The sequence below is a fragment of the Bubalus bubalis genome, chromosome 4, assembly GCF_019923935.1.
Source record: "Bubalus bubalis isolate 160015118507 breed Murrah chromosome 4, NDDB_SH_1, whole genome shotgun sequence".
NCBI lineage: Eukaryota > Metazoa > Chordata > Mammalia > Artiodactyla > Bovidae > Bubalus > Bubalus bubalis.
The window spans coordinates 107,813,140-107,828,744 of record NC_059160.1 but is presented as its reverse complement, the minus strand read 5'-3'; the positions used below and the strand labels follow the sequence as shown (position 1 = coordinate 107,828,744).

Below are 15,605 nucleotides of genomic sequence, written 5' to 3'. Positions count from 1 at the left end.
GAGTACTGGAGTGGGGTGCCATCACTTTCTCCTACAGACTGTGCTACTTGATATAAAAGAAAACTAGACAACACTGGATATGGAAGTAGGGGTGCTACTGACCTTGGAAGGAGGCCAATGGAAGCTTCCACGTGGAGCGATGTGTAGGCTAAGGTTTGAAGGAGGGGAGTAGTAACTCAGAGCAGAATTGGGAAAAAGTGAAGCATGTAGCATGCTTGTATGATAGTCTCAAGCAAAGAAGAAAAGAACAAAGACCATGAGGAGACACAGAACTTAACAGTTTTGAGAGATCTTTTAATAGTAACCAATGAAAGTGGATTGTGGAGAGCAAAAAGAATAGTAAAAGATTACATGAGGAACAAGCTAGGGGTCACACTGGCTAGGATTTTGCATCCATGTTAAACATTTTGGACATCATCTCAAGAGCTATTAGAGGCTATTGAATGGTTTTATACAGATCATGATGACAAGATTTATGTTTCTGAATAACTCTGGCTGCCACAGAAAGAATGGCTTGTAAGAGGGCAACAGGTATGAAGCTAGTGAGATAGACTGTTTCTTATCCAGGCAAGTGATGGTGGTAACCTGAACCAAGATGGATATATAGAGATAGAGAAAGAGGGATAAATTTGAGACATGTGTAAAACTGGCAGGAATTTGTGCAAAACAGAATATGAGGATAAGGGAAAGGAAAGTGTCCAGAATGGGTCCTCAATTGTTCTCTCTTTTACAAATTTGATTATTAGGTCAAAGCCTTTATGAAAGAACTATAGTTCAATTCAGCCACTCAGTTGTGCGACTCTTTGCGACCTCATGGACTGCAGCACACCAGGCTTCCTTGTCCATCACCAACTCCTGGAGCATGCTCAAACTCTTGTCAATTGCATCGGTGATGCCATCCAACCATCTCATCTTCTGTCATCCCCTTCTCCTCCCACCTTCAATCTTTCCCAGCATCAGAGTCTTTTCAAATGAATCAGTTCTTTGCATCAGGTGGCCAAAGTACTGGAGTTTCAGCTTTAGCATCAGTCCTTCAAATGAGTATTCAGGACTGATTTCCTTTAGGATTGACTGGTTGGATCTCTTTGCAGTCCAAGGAACTCTCAAGAGTCTTCTCCAACATCACAGTATAAAAGCATCAATTCTTTGGCGCTCAGCTTTCTTTATAGTCCAACTCTCACATCCATACATGACTACTGGAAAAACCATAGCCTTGACTAGACGGACCTTTGTTGGTAAAGTAGCATCTCTGCTTTTTAATATGCTGTCTAGGTTGGTCATAGCTTTTCTTCCAAGGAGCAAGCATCTTTTAATTTCATGGCTGTGGTCACCATCTGCAGTGATTTTGGAGCCCAAAAAATAAAGTCTGTCACTGTTTCCACTGTTTCCCCATCTATTTGCCATGAAGTGATGGGACCAGATGCCATGATCTTTGTTGAAAAGAAACAACACCATTTTTTTAATATTAATTTTTGTCTGCAGTGGGTCTTCATTGCGGGGCACAGGCTCTTGGTTGCTGCATGTGCACAGGCTCTCTGGTTGCATTGAGCCAGGGCTACTCTCTAGTTATGGGGTGCAGGCTTATTGCAGTGGCTTCTTTTGTTACAAAGCATTGGCTGTAGGACACTTGGGCTTCAGTAGTTATGGCATAGGGGCTTAGTTGCCCTGTGGCCTGTGGGATCTTAGTTCCCAGGCCAGGGATCGAACCTATGTCCCCTGCATTAGCAGGCGAATTCTAAACCACTGGGCCACCCAGGAAGTCCCATTGTGCAACTGTATGTGGCTTTTAATGAGACAAGAGTTATCGAGAGAGTGCCTGAGTTTAGAGAAAGGAATGGCATATGTATCATTTGACATGCCTCTTCAATATGAATTTTATTGCATTTTTTTTTCCTGTGGGGTAAGACCATTTAAGATGGGACCTACCTTTTTAATACATTTTAAAGTATGTAGTGTCATTAACTATACACACTATGTTGGACAGAAAAAAGAAAAACAAATCCTGAAATTCATATGAAACTGTAAAAGATCATGAATAGCTAAAGTAATCCTGAGAAAGAAGAACAAAGTTGGGAGTATCACATCCTATTTCAAGATACATTACAAAGCTGCAGTAATTGAAAATAGTATGGTACTGATGTAAAAACAGATATAACAGGACCATGGAACAGAAGAGAGCGCCCAGAAATAAGCCTATGTATATACAGCTAGCTCATCTTCAACACGGAAGCCAAGAATACATATGGGGAAATGATGTAGAATAGTACACAGTCAACAAACGGTGTTGGGAAAACCAGATATCCACTTGCCCAAAAAGTGATACGACTTTTAAACTAGACACCCAGACAATTGAGTCACAAAGTAGACATGTACAAAGTTCTGCCTCTTTGAAGAGAGATCTAAGCATAAGAAATATAAGGATCTTTAGAGAACAGAGTGTGGTGGTCTTGCTGAATAAGGAGGAGAGAAAATAGAATGAGCCTTGAAGATGATTTTTTTAAAATGTAGCGTTTAGTATGGAGAAGGCAATGGCACCCCACTCCAGTACTCTTGCCTGGAAAATCCCATGGACAGAGGAGCCTGGTAGGCTGCAGTCCGTGGGGTCGCTAAGAGTCAGACACGACCGAGCGACTTCACTTTCACTTTTCACTTTCATGCATTGGAGAAGGAAATGGCAACCCACTCCAATATTCTTGCCTGGAGAGTCCCAGGGACGGGGGAGCCTGGTGGGCTGCAGTCTATGGGGTAGCACAGAGTCGGACACGACTGAAGCGACTTAGCAGCAGCAGCAGCGGCATTTAGCAAAAGTGGGCATTGTGTTTAATCCAGGAGGTATTGAATGAAATGTGTCATATTCTATAGGAAAATTTATTGAAGGTTTTAGAGTTCCTTGACTCTTCCCCTCAATACTCTTTTTTTTTTTTTTTTTTAGTTTATTTACCTTTTATTTTTGGCTGTGCGGTTGTCTTTGTTGCTGCGTAAAGGCTTTCTTTAGTTGTGGTGAGCAGGGCTACTCTCCATTTGTGGTGCATGAGCGGCTTCTCTTGTTGCAGGGCACTGCTAGGGTGCGGGCTCAGAGTTGTAGCCCATGGACTTTGTTGCCCCGAGGCATGTGGATCTTCCTGGATCAGGGATTAAACCCGTGTTCCCTGCATTGTCCGGTAGATTCTTTCCCTCTGAGACCAGGGAAGCCTTTTCTCTACCTCAATTTTTTTACCTGAGTTGTAGCTATACTACTCTTTTCTATAAAGGAAATACTCTAGTTCCTCTTTTCTGCTCCATTTCCTGATAGAAGGAAAATTAATAAAAAATCTTAATTCTTGTCTTATATTCGAAAGAAAATAAGCATTTCAGTTTTCTAATATTTAATCATTCCTTTAGTAACAATAACCCACAGTTTTATTTTAAAGCTTTCACACAGAGTTTTCTTTGCAGTGTGTCTTAATTTTGAGATGTCATAGACTTCTGAAAATCTGATAAAATGAGAGACCCCTGTCTCAGAAGAAAGTGAATAATCCCACCTTTGCAATTCTGTAACCATGATGCTCAGGGATCCCCTGAAATCCATCATCCAACATAGATTCCTTAGACATGGGAGATTAAGCCCTCCTTCTCTAAAAGAACATAGACGGAGTGTTTTGCTCTTCTTGCCTTAACTTTTAAGATAAAACAGACTGCTTTGGTTTTGGATACATTAGGTATTTTTCTAAGGACTTGAATCCCTAATATTTTACATAAGTTTTGCTTAAGAACCCATGGCTTCTAATGATAATATGTTTTGCGACTCTTCATGCCACTGAGCTTCTCCACAAATAACAAGATGGAATATCAAAGAAGTTTTGAAGAAGAAAAAAAGCAAACCTTGATTTCACAACATCTATCTCTAGAGAATAATTTTCAGCCTAATGAATTTTCCCTTTGGCAACCAAATTATTTGTTCCTTATGCACAAACATATTTATTTGATTTTTCCTTATTCTTTTCCCCTGGAGGAGTACACTGAAACTAAGCTGCCCACAAAGTATGAGAAATCTTTTCTAGACCTTTATCTAAAACAACAGATTGTAAACAGAGTAATATAAGACATGCAAAATTAATGTCTCTGCTTTTCAAATAATTTTTTAATAGAAACATTTCTTCATTCTGAGAGTCGCTTGCTGAGACTGCAAAACCGCTAGATTTTATTGTGGTTTTTAGCTCTTGGCATTCCATTTTATAGCAATATATTGAATATATGTTGGCTCTCTAACTGCAGTGTTACAGTTGATGTAGAAGATTCTTCAAGATAAGCATCTCGTCAGAAATGCTTTATTCAAGGCTAGACCTGTTCTGGTCATTGGTCCCAGGACCCTGAATAAAGGAGAATTCTATTACCATGACCTCCGACTGGCGCACAGCAAATCCTCACCAAGTAATTGCTGCCACTCACCAAGCCAAGTGTGACTTCGTGACGGTGGAATACCTAACTCAGAGTCGCAGCAGTGGCCCTGCCCTCTTGCAATGGGAAAAGGGCACTCAGAGAAGCATCAGGTTGGTGAGATTGGCTTGCTTTATTAAAACATTTCCTTAAGAGAGACAGACATGTGTTTGATATGAAAATGAAAACCACAAGATTCCCCAGGGTCAATCTATGCAAAAGGGAGGGGAGGGGTATTAGAGTTGACAAACAGAGGCCTTGGGAGAACAGCAATGCAAACAGAGATTCACGGGGCCAAAAAGAAAGTAGAACAAGCTGGAAATGGTGCTCTTGACCAAATGCAAGGAACGTTGCCAATGTTTAATTTTCTCACCTAAATATGATAACCCAAAGAGAGACTGAAAACCTCTCCAATTATGCTTAAACACATGTTTTGGAAATAATATAAGAGGAGCATAAACAAAGTTGTTTCATTTTTTTGAAAGCCTTTAGATTGTTCAAGATAAGTGCAGCATTAATGCAAATGCCTGTGGTAGGAATCCAATATAAATCCAGCAACATTGTTTTCTTTGGTTAGCTCTGAGAGCTATGGCAAGGTGGTCCCAAGAATTTGAATACGGAGGACTTTTGAGACCAATACATAGTAGATCCAAGCATAGATGGGCAAGGTCACCCCTCTGATTCAAGGTTCACGAGGAGGATGGGGAGGAAGGACAGGGAGATACCTACAGAAACAGTGACTTTTTCTTTTTAAAAAGTTTGTCGTGGATTAAAACAGAAATTAATGTTCTCACCATTCTAAAGGCTACAAATTCGAGCTCAAGGGTTAGCAGGATTGGTTCCTTTTGAAGGGCTGAGAGGGAACATCTTTTCCACGCCTCTCTCACGTCTTGGGGTGGCTGCCGGCAATCCATGATACTGCTGCATAATTTCAACCTCCTGTCATCACCTGGCTGTCTTTCTTTTGCGCATCTGTGTCTTTACAGGGCATTCTCCTATCTTTATCTGTTTCCCTGTCTCTTTTATAAGGACGCTAGTTATATTGGATAAAGGGTCCATCCTACTCCAGCAGGACCTCATCTAACTAATTATATCTGCAATGACTTATTTCCAAATTAGGTCCCGTTCTAAGGTTCTGGGAAGGACATGAATCCAGAAGGGCAGGGGATACTATTCAATCCAATACACTTCCCTTCATTCTCAATTTAAAATAGGCTGTACTATAGTTTTGGAAGTGTGTCTGTAAATTTCCCTGGGGACTAAGTGGTAAAGAATCTGCCTGCCACTGTAAGAGACTTGATTTCAATCTCTGATTCCAGAAGATCCCCTGGAGAAGGAAATGGCAATCCACTCCAATATTCTTGTCTGGGACATCCCATGGACAGAGAAGCCTGGTGAGCTACAGTCCATGGGGTCGCAAAAGAGTTGGACATGACTTAGGGAATAAACAACAAGCAACAAAATCTATCAACTTAGTTGTGGGTATGTGTGCTCAGTTGCTGAGTCATATCTGACCCTTTGCAACCTCATGGACTATAGCCCCCCAGGCTCCTCTGTCTATTAAATTTCCAGGCAAGAATACTAGAGTGTGTGGCCATTTCCTATTCCAGGGGATCTTTCCGACCCAGGGAGCAAACTCACATCTTTGTTTCGTGCATTGGCAGGCAGATTCTTTATCACGGAGCCACCTGGGAATCCCATAAACTTAGTCATAAGTTGCTTATTACTGTCCAGTGGTGAGCAGGGCACTTCATTAAACCACACTCCAAGCATTATACTCAATTCTGGGTACATCATCCATGAGAGGGAATATAGTTGAATCATGATTATGAAGATTTGAGAAATGCTGTTTTATGGGTAATAACTGGGGTTATGCCATTGAAGAAGAGACTTGGGATGCCATCACATCCTTCTGCAAGAGGACTGTCTCTTCAGAGGAGAGATAGTAAGGGGGATCAGATTGTAAGTTACATAGATCACAAATATGTTCTCCTGTGTGTGTGAAGCCTGGTTCTGCATTTTGGGTGTGTGGGAATGGGGCTATCTTTTTACATTAAACCAGATCCAACTTCCATCTCTCAAAGGACAGGGAATACTGACTTTATATACTAATGTGATTACAAAAAGACCTAGTCAGTCAGATTATGAAGCCACCGATAAGACTTAGAAGTACAGGGGAAAAAAGAAAAAGAAGTACAGAAAAAGAGAGAAACCTATAATATTAATAATAACTAACATCCACTGGATCATGGAAAAAGCAAGAGAGTTCCAGAAAAACATCTATTTTTGCTTTATTGACTATGCCAAAGCCTTTGACTGTGTGGATCACAATAAACTGTGGACAATTCTTCAAGAGATGGGAATACCAGATCACCTGACCTGCCTCTTGAGAAATCTGTATGCAGGTCAGGAAGCAACAGTTAGAACTGGATATGGAACAACAGACTGGTTTGAAATAGGAAAAGGAGTATGTCAAGGCTGTATATTGTCACCCTGCTTATTTATGCAGAGTACATCATGAGAAACCCTGGGCTGGAAGAAACACAAGCTGGAATCAAGGTTGCCAGGAGACATACCAATAACCTCAGATATGCAGATGACACCACCCTTATGGCAGAATGTGAAGAGGAACTCAAAAGCCTCTTGATGGAAGTGAAAGTAGAGAGTGAAAAAGTTAGCTTAAAGCTCAACATTCAGAAAACAAAGATCATGGCATCTGGTCCCATCACTTCATGGAAAGTAGATGGGGAGACAGTGGAAATAGTGTCAGACTTTATTTTGGGGGGCTCCAAAATCACTGCAGATGGTGATTGCAGCCATGAAATTAAAAGATGCTTACTCCTTGGAAGGAAAGTTATGACCAACCTAGATAGCATATTCAAAAGCAGAGACATTACTTTGCCAACAAAGGTCCGTCTAGTCAAGGCTATGGTTTTTCCTGTGGTCATGTATGGATGTGAGAGTTGGACTGTGAAGAAGGCTGAGTGCTGAAGAATTGATGCTTTTGAACTGTGGTGTTGGAGAAGACTCTTGAGAGTCCCTTGGATTGCAAGGAGATCCAACCAGTCCATTCTGAAGGAGATCAGCCCTGGGATTTCTTTGAAAGGAATGATGCTAAAGCTGAAACTCCGGTACTTTGGCCACCTCATGTGAAGAGTTGACTCATTGGAAAAGATTCTGATGCTGGGAGGAATTGGGGGCAGGAGGAGAAGGGGACAACAGAGGATGAGATGGCTGGATGGCATCACTGACTCGATGGACATGAGTCTGAGTGAACTCCGGGAGTTGGTGACGGACAGGGAGGCCTGGCGTGCTGCGATTCATGGGATCGCAAAGAGTCGGACACGACTGAATGACTGAACTGAACTGAACATGTGTTGAGAACTGAGTGTGAGTAGTGCTTAACAGCTTTCAAAAGTTTCACATACATGATTTCATATATTCTCATAATAACTTTTTTCCTTCCTATCCCAATATTGTCCCTCCTTCCTCCCCTCTGCCCCCCTCCCCATTGGCAACTATTAGTTTGTTCTCTGTATCTGTGAGTCTGCTTCTTTTTGTTTTATTCACTAGTTTGTTGTTTAGAGATTCTACATATGTGATATCATACAGTATTTGTCTTTCTCTGTCTGACATTTCATGTACCATAGTACCCTCCAGATCTATCTTTGTGTCTGTAAATGGGAAAATTTCATTCATTTTTATGGCTAAGTGGTATTCCATATACTACTATGAATGTATGTCCTATATATACCACACCTTTATCCATTCATCTGTTGATGGACATTTAGGTTACTTCCATATCTTGACTATTGTAAATAGTGTTGCTGTGAGCACTGGGGTGCATGTGTCTTTTTGAATTAGTGTTTTGAATAATTTTTTTTTTATAAATATATATCCAGGAGTGGAATTGTTGGGTCATACAGTAGTTCTATTTCCACTGACCATTTTTTATTTACTCGTTTGCCAAAATAATATTGAATACCTTTTATGGGCAAAATTTGTGCAAAACATTGGGATACAAAGTCATGAGTAAAAACAGACAGACACAATTCTTTCCTTCAGATCTTACAGATATAAAATGGCAATGATGATGAACGCTATGAAGGAGGAACATGGGCCTTGGAGAGCCTAGACCAGGGAAATTTGTTCGAGTCAGTGAGGCCAGGGAGCAGTTTTGAGGATGTCCTAACTGAATCAAGATCTGAAAAAAATATGCAGCAGTAACTCTGTGAAGAAGGGATGGGTGTATGCGGGTGCTTGAGAGGAGGAATAGCAAGTGCCCTGCTGCTGGGGCTCAGGGAGCTACAACAAATACAAGACCCTGAAACACCAGGGTGTTCGGAGCTGTGGTTTTGGGGGTGTTGCGGAGTGTGAAGGAAGATGAAGTTGGAGAGATGCACTGAGGCCAGGCAGAACCTCAAATGGCATTTAGAAAATTTGTATTATTTATTCCAAGAGCAGTGGGAAATGATTGCTGGAGGAGGCATGGGATAATGATAAATGTTTTAAATATTGATGAACCATTATAATTATAATATGAAGGGTAAATTGGAAAATGGAAGCCTGGAGATCAGATAGGCTATTGTAATTGCCCAGGTGAGAGTTGAGGGTAATTGAAAGGTAATTTTGTTGATTGTGATGGATTGAAGTATAAATATTGGTGAGACTTTTTTAAAGGCTAGAATCAACAAGACTCAGGAAAGAATCAACTATGAAGGTGGTAAGGGAGAGGATCTTATCAAGGATGACTCCTGCTATTCTTCCTATGCAGCCAGGTAAATTTAGTGCCATCCTACTGAGATAGCACACCAGGAGAGGCGGTCTTGAATGGGAACTTCATGAGCTGGTTTCAGGGATGTGCTTATTTTGAGATGCCCTTGAGACTTTCAAGTGGAAATGTCAAGACTGATGGATGGATTGGAACTCAGAGAAGAGGTTAAGGCTGGGAGATACACGTTTGAGTCATCTGCCTCTATTACATGATATAAGTTACGTGTGTGGGTGAGATAGCCTGGGGAACAGATATAGAATGAGAAGAGGGCCAAGGAGGGAAGCTGGAGACTCAAGTTCAACATTTATTCCAAGCCCCAATCTCTGGTTCCTGCCTTCCAAGCAACCTACAGATTCAAGCTGACTCGAGAGAGAGAAGGCCTTCATCCTGGGGAGATCAAGTGGTCTCATTCCCGTGCCAGCCCTTCACATGTTGTTCCTGAGAATGATGTAGATTCTAACGTAGGGTCCACACAAAGGGAGAATGTGCAGATCGTGTGAATGAGGCAGTTATATTGCGTATTTTTTAAAATATTTACTTATTTATTTTTGGCTGCTTCGGGTCTTAGTTGGGGCACATGAGATCTGTCCTGTGGCTTGCGGGCTTCTTTCTCACTGCGGCACACGGGCTCAGTAGTTGTGGTGTGAAGGCTTAGTCACCCTGCGGCATGTGGGATCTTAGTTCTCTGACCAGGGATGGAATCCGCATGCCCTGCATTGGAAGGTGGATTCCCAACCACTGGACCACCAGGGAAGTCTCCTATTTTGTATTTTAGACTAGTAAGTTCGTGCTCTGATGCTATCTTATACTTGTGCATTTCAGATGCCGTGTCATTCTCTCAGAACTCATAGGAGAGTCTCAGAGCCTTGGTCACTTTCAGAGGAAGCGTCCAACACAGCTCTCTGTCTTAAAGACCCCACTTTCAGCTCCCATGAAACAGAATTATTTTCACATCCCAACTTTCAGTGTCTGCGGAACTGAAAGTGAGATTCTTTAGAGGCCCAGAATTTGAGGAAGATGGAAATGATCGGGGATGAGTATTATGTGAAGTTGAAGGAATCAACATAAAGTATTTGATTCCTGGTTCAGGAAGATCCCCTGGAGGAGGGCATGGCAACCCACTTCAGTATTCTTGCCTGGAGAATGGACAGAAGAGCCTGGTGGGCTATAGTCCATGGGGTTGCAAAGAGCTGGACATGACTGAATCGACTTAGCATGCACACACACATGCAAAGACCCGGTTTAAAGTAGAGATTCTGAATTTTTTGGAAAACTGCATTGCACTGATACACGATTTTCTTCTTCAAAACCGAGGACACAGCCTTGATTCCTTAGTGTGTTCTCTGGATGTTCTTTTTGAGAGGAGAACAGTACATTGTTAAATATTTAACAGATTAATATTTACAGTAGGGAAGTATAATAGGCAAATCTATCGTATTTTGGTTTAAGCTTTTCTTATCAAAGACATTTTGTTTAAAAAATCTCTTCCCTAATTTTGGTCTTTAGCGCATGAATGTATGTTCACATCTCCATAATTGTGTTCACATTTGGCATATATTGCTTTTAGACCTTTTGTTTTGCTGTCATATAATCAAATTATGTCTTACAAATAAAAGAAGTATAAGGAAATGTACACAAGTTACTTAACCTCTTTGTACCTCAATTTTCTCATCTCAAAGAAGGATAATAATATCTACAGAATGGGGAAAACAATGTTCTCCCAGTTTTCTCACTCTCCTCACATTTCTGCCTCAACGTAGAAACTTCTCCTTCTGAGAGATATTGGTGTAAAGCTTTCTGCTCTTCCTTTCACCTTTCTCATTAGCTTGTCCCCACAGGAAAAGGAGTAATTTATATAATTGGTGGAGTGAAGAGTGTCTGGGATCCATTAATCAATCTGTGTTGCTCTGCTGGGCAGGGATAATATGTTACAGTTTGATGTAAACACGGCCTTTCTCTCTGTGCTCCTCTATTTTGGTTAGGGTAAATGTGTGTGCTCAGTCCTGTCAGACTCTTTGCAACCCCAGGGACTGTAGCCCGCCAAGCTCCTCTGTCCATGGAATTTTCCAGGCAAGAGTACAGGAGTGGGTTGCCATTCCCGTCTCCAGGGGATCTTCTCAACCCAGGGATCGAACCCAGGTCTCTTGCGTCTCCTGCATTGGCAGGCAGGTTAGCTGCAATAACAAATAGACCCCTAATGTGTGTTGTGGCTCATTTACAACAAAGGTTTATTTCTTTTAACCATCAGAGGAAGATATTTCTGGCTGCGGGAGGTGGGGTAAGTGAGTGAGTGAAAGTCGCTCAGTCGTGTCTGACTCTTTGTGACCCCGTGGACTATACAGTCCATGGAATTCTCCCGGCCAGAACACTGAAGTGGGTAGCCTTTCCCTTCTCCAGGGGATCTTCCTAACTCAGGGATCAAACCCAGGTTTCCCACATTGCGGGCGGATTCTTTACCAGCTGAGCCACAAGGGAAGCCCAAGAATACTGGAGTGGGTAGCCTATCCGTTCTCCAGCGGATCTTCCCAACCCAGGAATCGATCCGGAGTCTCCTGCATTGCAGGCAGATTCTTTACCCACTGAGCTATGAGGGAAGCCCTGAGGGTTGGGGGAGGGGGACGGATACATTTCCAACACGTGATTCAGAGACTGAGAATACTTTGATCTGTGGCTCTGCTGTTTTCTAGCCTTGCAGTTACTTGAAGAAAGGGAAAGATGGTGAGGAGGGACAAAACCCCATCTTAGAAGCCTTGGTTCAGATTGGCACACCTCAGAGACTTAGATAAAAATCCACTAGTCTCTCAAGTGTGGGGCTTTTCGGCCTCTCTGTGCTTGGGGGGCTGGAGGCAGGTGATAACTCCCTAGGGTGTTCTGGAAGCCCAAATTCACAAAGTTGTGTGTGCAGAGATATATATCTGGGCTGCTATATGAGGAGGGCTCTTCTGGATTCAGGGCTAAGTTAGGTTCTTCAATCCAACTTCACAATACACTTGTTAAGTGCCCTCTCCTGAAGCCAGAGTTTTGGGGCTCAAATATTGGTCTGCTACTTAATACTATATGTCCCTCTTTCTTCCTTTGTCTCTCTCCCTCTCTGTCTTTCCATTTCCTTTTCTGTGAAATGGGGATAGAATAATCAGAGCATTATTAGGCAATTAATTAATCCCTGTAAAGCACTTAGTAAATGCTCAATACCAAATGAACAACTGTTATTACTAGTAAAAAGGTATTGTTTCTCTCTGACACCTGTCTGTCATTTCTCAATGAGACTGAATACAAAAGGAATAATCACATCACTGATCATCTAACACTTACCTTCACGTGTACCTGTTCCTGGTACATGCTAGACATGATAAAAATGGAAAACATTACAGGTTTTCTAGTTTGTATCTTCAATTTGGGGCCTTAATTTTTTGTTGGTGTTTCTTTTTGTCTGTAGTCATAACACATACTGTCATCCTGCTCTCATTTGTAGTCTATAACTTGCTCCGTCAGAATGCTTAGATTTTTAAATTTGAATTTAATGTGCATAGATTCTTCACAGATGGCTCGTCACTTGGTTTCTGTTTATTTCTTAATTGATGTTCAGCTCTGCTTGTAGACTGTTTCTTGCATCTTTAGTAGTTGGGGATCACTGAACATGATCGTGATTTTTTTTCCTTTTTTTACTGAAGTATAGTTGACTTACAATGTTGTATTAGTTTCTGGTGTATAGAAAAATGATTCATATATATATATATATATATGTATGTATACAGGCCTGCATGCTTCATATATATCTGAATATGTGTGTGTGTGTGTAATCTGAAAGTGTAATTTGTAGAGCCATAATGTTATAGAAAGAGCTTAGTGTCTTACATTTGTACAGTGCCTCCAACTTTACAAAGGACTTTACAAAGTAGTAGATCATATATGCTCTCATTTAATAACCAAATAAACTCTGTGAGCAGGTACCTCAGTTTCTGGATAAGCACACTGCGGATCTGGGAGGTTAAACAACTTTGTCAAGATCACCCACTTTGCAGGAATTTGGGCTGTTTTGCAGGAGTTCTAGTCTCATATTAGACATTTCTTTCCATTTAAATACACTTCTGTTGAAATTGGTAAACAGATGCAATGTCAAATATCAGCTCTGCTATTTTATTCATCTTTTCTGCCCTCTAGTTTCTTCAACTCTCAGATGGGATTAGTGATATTGATCCCTAAGAATTTCTGTGAGGTTGGCCCCTAGCAAGCATTCAATCGTTGCATTAAAAGAAAGAAAAAGAAAACCGAAGAAGCAGACAGGTTAAGTCCTCAGAGAGAAACATAATGATTATGAGAGATTTTATTTTGTTCTTTATAATTTCCCATCCCTTCTACCTAAGAAGTTATTCAGGAACTTTGGGCTCCCTTGTCTTAAGAGGAGTTTGTGGGGCTAAAGCAAAAGTATCTGAAGATGACACCCACTTCCTGTCTAAACTGGTAAATTAAAATAAATTTGCTAAGATTAAAGTCTTATGGGATTAGTGGGGATTCTCAGCCATTTTCAACCCACTCCCTAGCAGTGCCTGAAGGAAGCAACAGAATCTTAAAAAAGGCATTGTAGATTCTGGAAGTTTGAACATTTGGCTCTGAGATTTGGACATCAATGAAATTCTTAGGCCCTAAACGTGGCAGAAAGGCTAGTGACCTTCAAGGCCTCCCCTGGGCTTAGACAGTGAGAATTACCTGCAATAACCATGAGGGTTGAACATGAAGGGTTCTCCTTCCATTTCAGTCAAACACATGAGCCATGGGACTCCTCAGATTGCCCAGGAAAAGAAAGCAGTTGTCCACAAATGGCTGTGTTGTAATCTCAAACAACCCTGCACAGGAGGGCTCCAGTTGGGTTTCTTTTTTATTCAAAGGAATTAAAGAAGGTGATGGTCCTTGCACGCCTTATTTGGGGGACTAAGAGTTTCAACCACCAAATCAGCATTAGAGGGGAAGGGAGGAGGAAAGAGAGGTTTATGCCAAATGTGACTGACCATTGGAAGAAAAACAAAGTCTGCACCTGAGAGAGAGAGAGAATGCCCAAATATGACTGAAGAGCAAAAGGACTTGAGGGCTTAAATGCTAATGGGTAGAAGTCATGAACTCCCATTAATCTTTTTTAACCATCCCGAGGAGGGGGGGCTACCATAGCTTCTGCATAATAGTCACCTACTGGACATCTATTGACCAAGTGCCTACGTTCTTAGAAGCTTGGCTTAAGCAGTGGCATCAATGGCGTACTACCAGAGGGGCAATGACAGCCACCTCATTTTTTCGTTCCTTGATGATAGGAACTATGCTACACCAAGCTCATCTTTATACCCCTAGCATCATGTAAAAGAATATACTCAAAACTTCCCTAAGCACATAATGGGCTGAATTATGTAATGAATTCCACTTTGCACAAGAACTCTGGGCTATCTCCTACAGATACTTCAGTGAAGCTCAGTTCAGTTCAGTCGCTCAGTCGTGTCTGACTCTTTGCAACCCCGTGGACTGCAGCATGCCAGGCCTCCCTGTCCATCACCAATTCCTGGAGTTTACTCAAACTCATGCCCATTGAGTCGGCGATGCCATCCAACCATCTCATCCTCTGTCATCCCCTTCTTCTCCTGCCTTCAATCTTTCCCAGCATCAGGGTCTTTTCCAATGAGTCAGTTCTTCACATCAGGTGGCCAAAGTATTGGAGTTTCAGCTTCAACATCAGTCCTTCCAATGAATAATCAGGACTGATTTCCTTTAGGATTGACTGGTTGGATCTCCTTTCAGTCCAAGGGACTCGCAAGAGTCTTCTCCAACACCACAATTCAAAAGCATCAATTCTTCAGTGCTCAGCTTTTTTTATAGTCCAACTCTCACATGACCACTGGAAAAACCATAGCTTTGACTAGACAGACCTTTGTTGGCAAAGTAATGTCTCTGATTTTTAATATGCTGTCTAGGCTGGTCATAACTTTTATTCCAAGGAGTAAGTGTCTTAATTTCATGGCTGCAATCATCATCTGCAGTGATTTTGGAGCCCCCCCCAAAATAAAGTCTGCCACTGTTTCCATTGTTTCCCCATCTATTTCCCATGAAGTGATGGGACCAGATGCCATGGTCTTTGTTTTCTGAATGTTGAGCTTTAAGCCAACTTTTTCACCCTCCTCTTTCACTTTCATCAAGAGGCTCTTTAGTTCTTCCCTTTCTGCCATAAGGGTGGTATCACTGCATATCTGAGGTTATATATTTCTTCCAGCAATCTTGATTCCAGCTTGTGCTTTATCCAGTCCAGATATTTCACTATACGTTAAACAGTGGTCCAGGATTTGTGCGGTGGCAGTGGTTTAGCTGCTAAGTTATGTCCAAATCTTGAAACCCCTATAGACTGTAGCCTGCCAGGCTCCTCTGTCCATGGGATTCT

General features: G+C 41.6%; 1 long non-coding RNA gene across 1 annotated transcript in view; it reads left to right on the top strand.

Annotated features, from left to right (window-relative positions):
* LOC123333344 overlaps positions 1-15,605 on the top strand; it is a 125,704-nt gene that overhangs the window by 92,391 nt on the left and 17,708 nt on the right. The window lies entirely within an intron of this gene.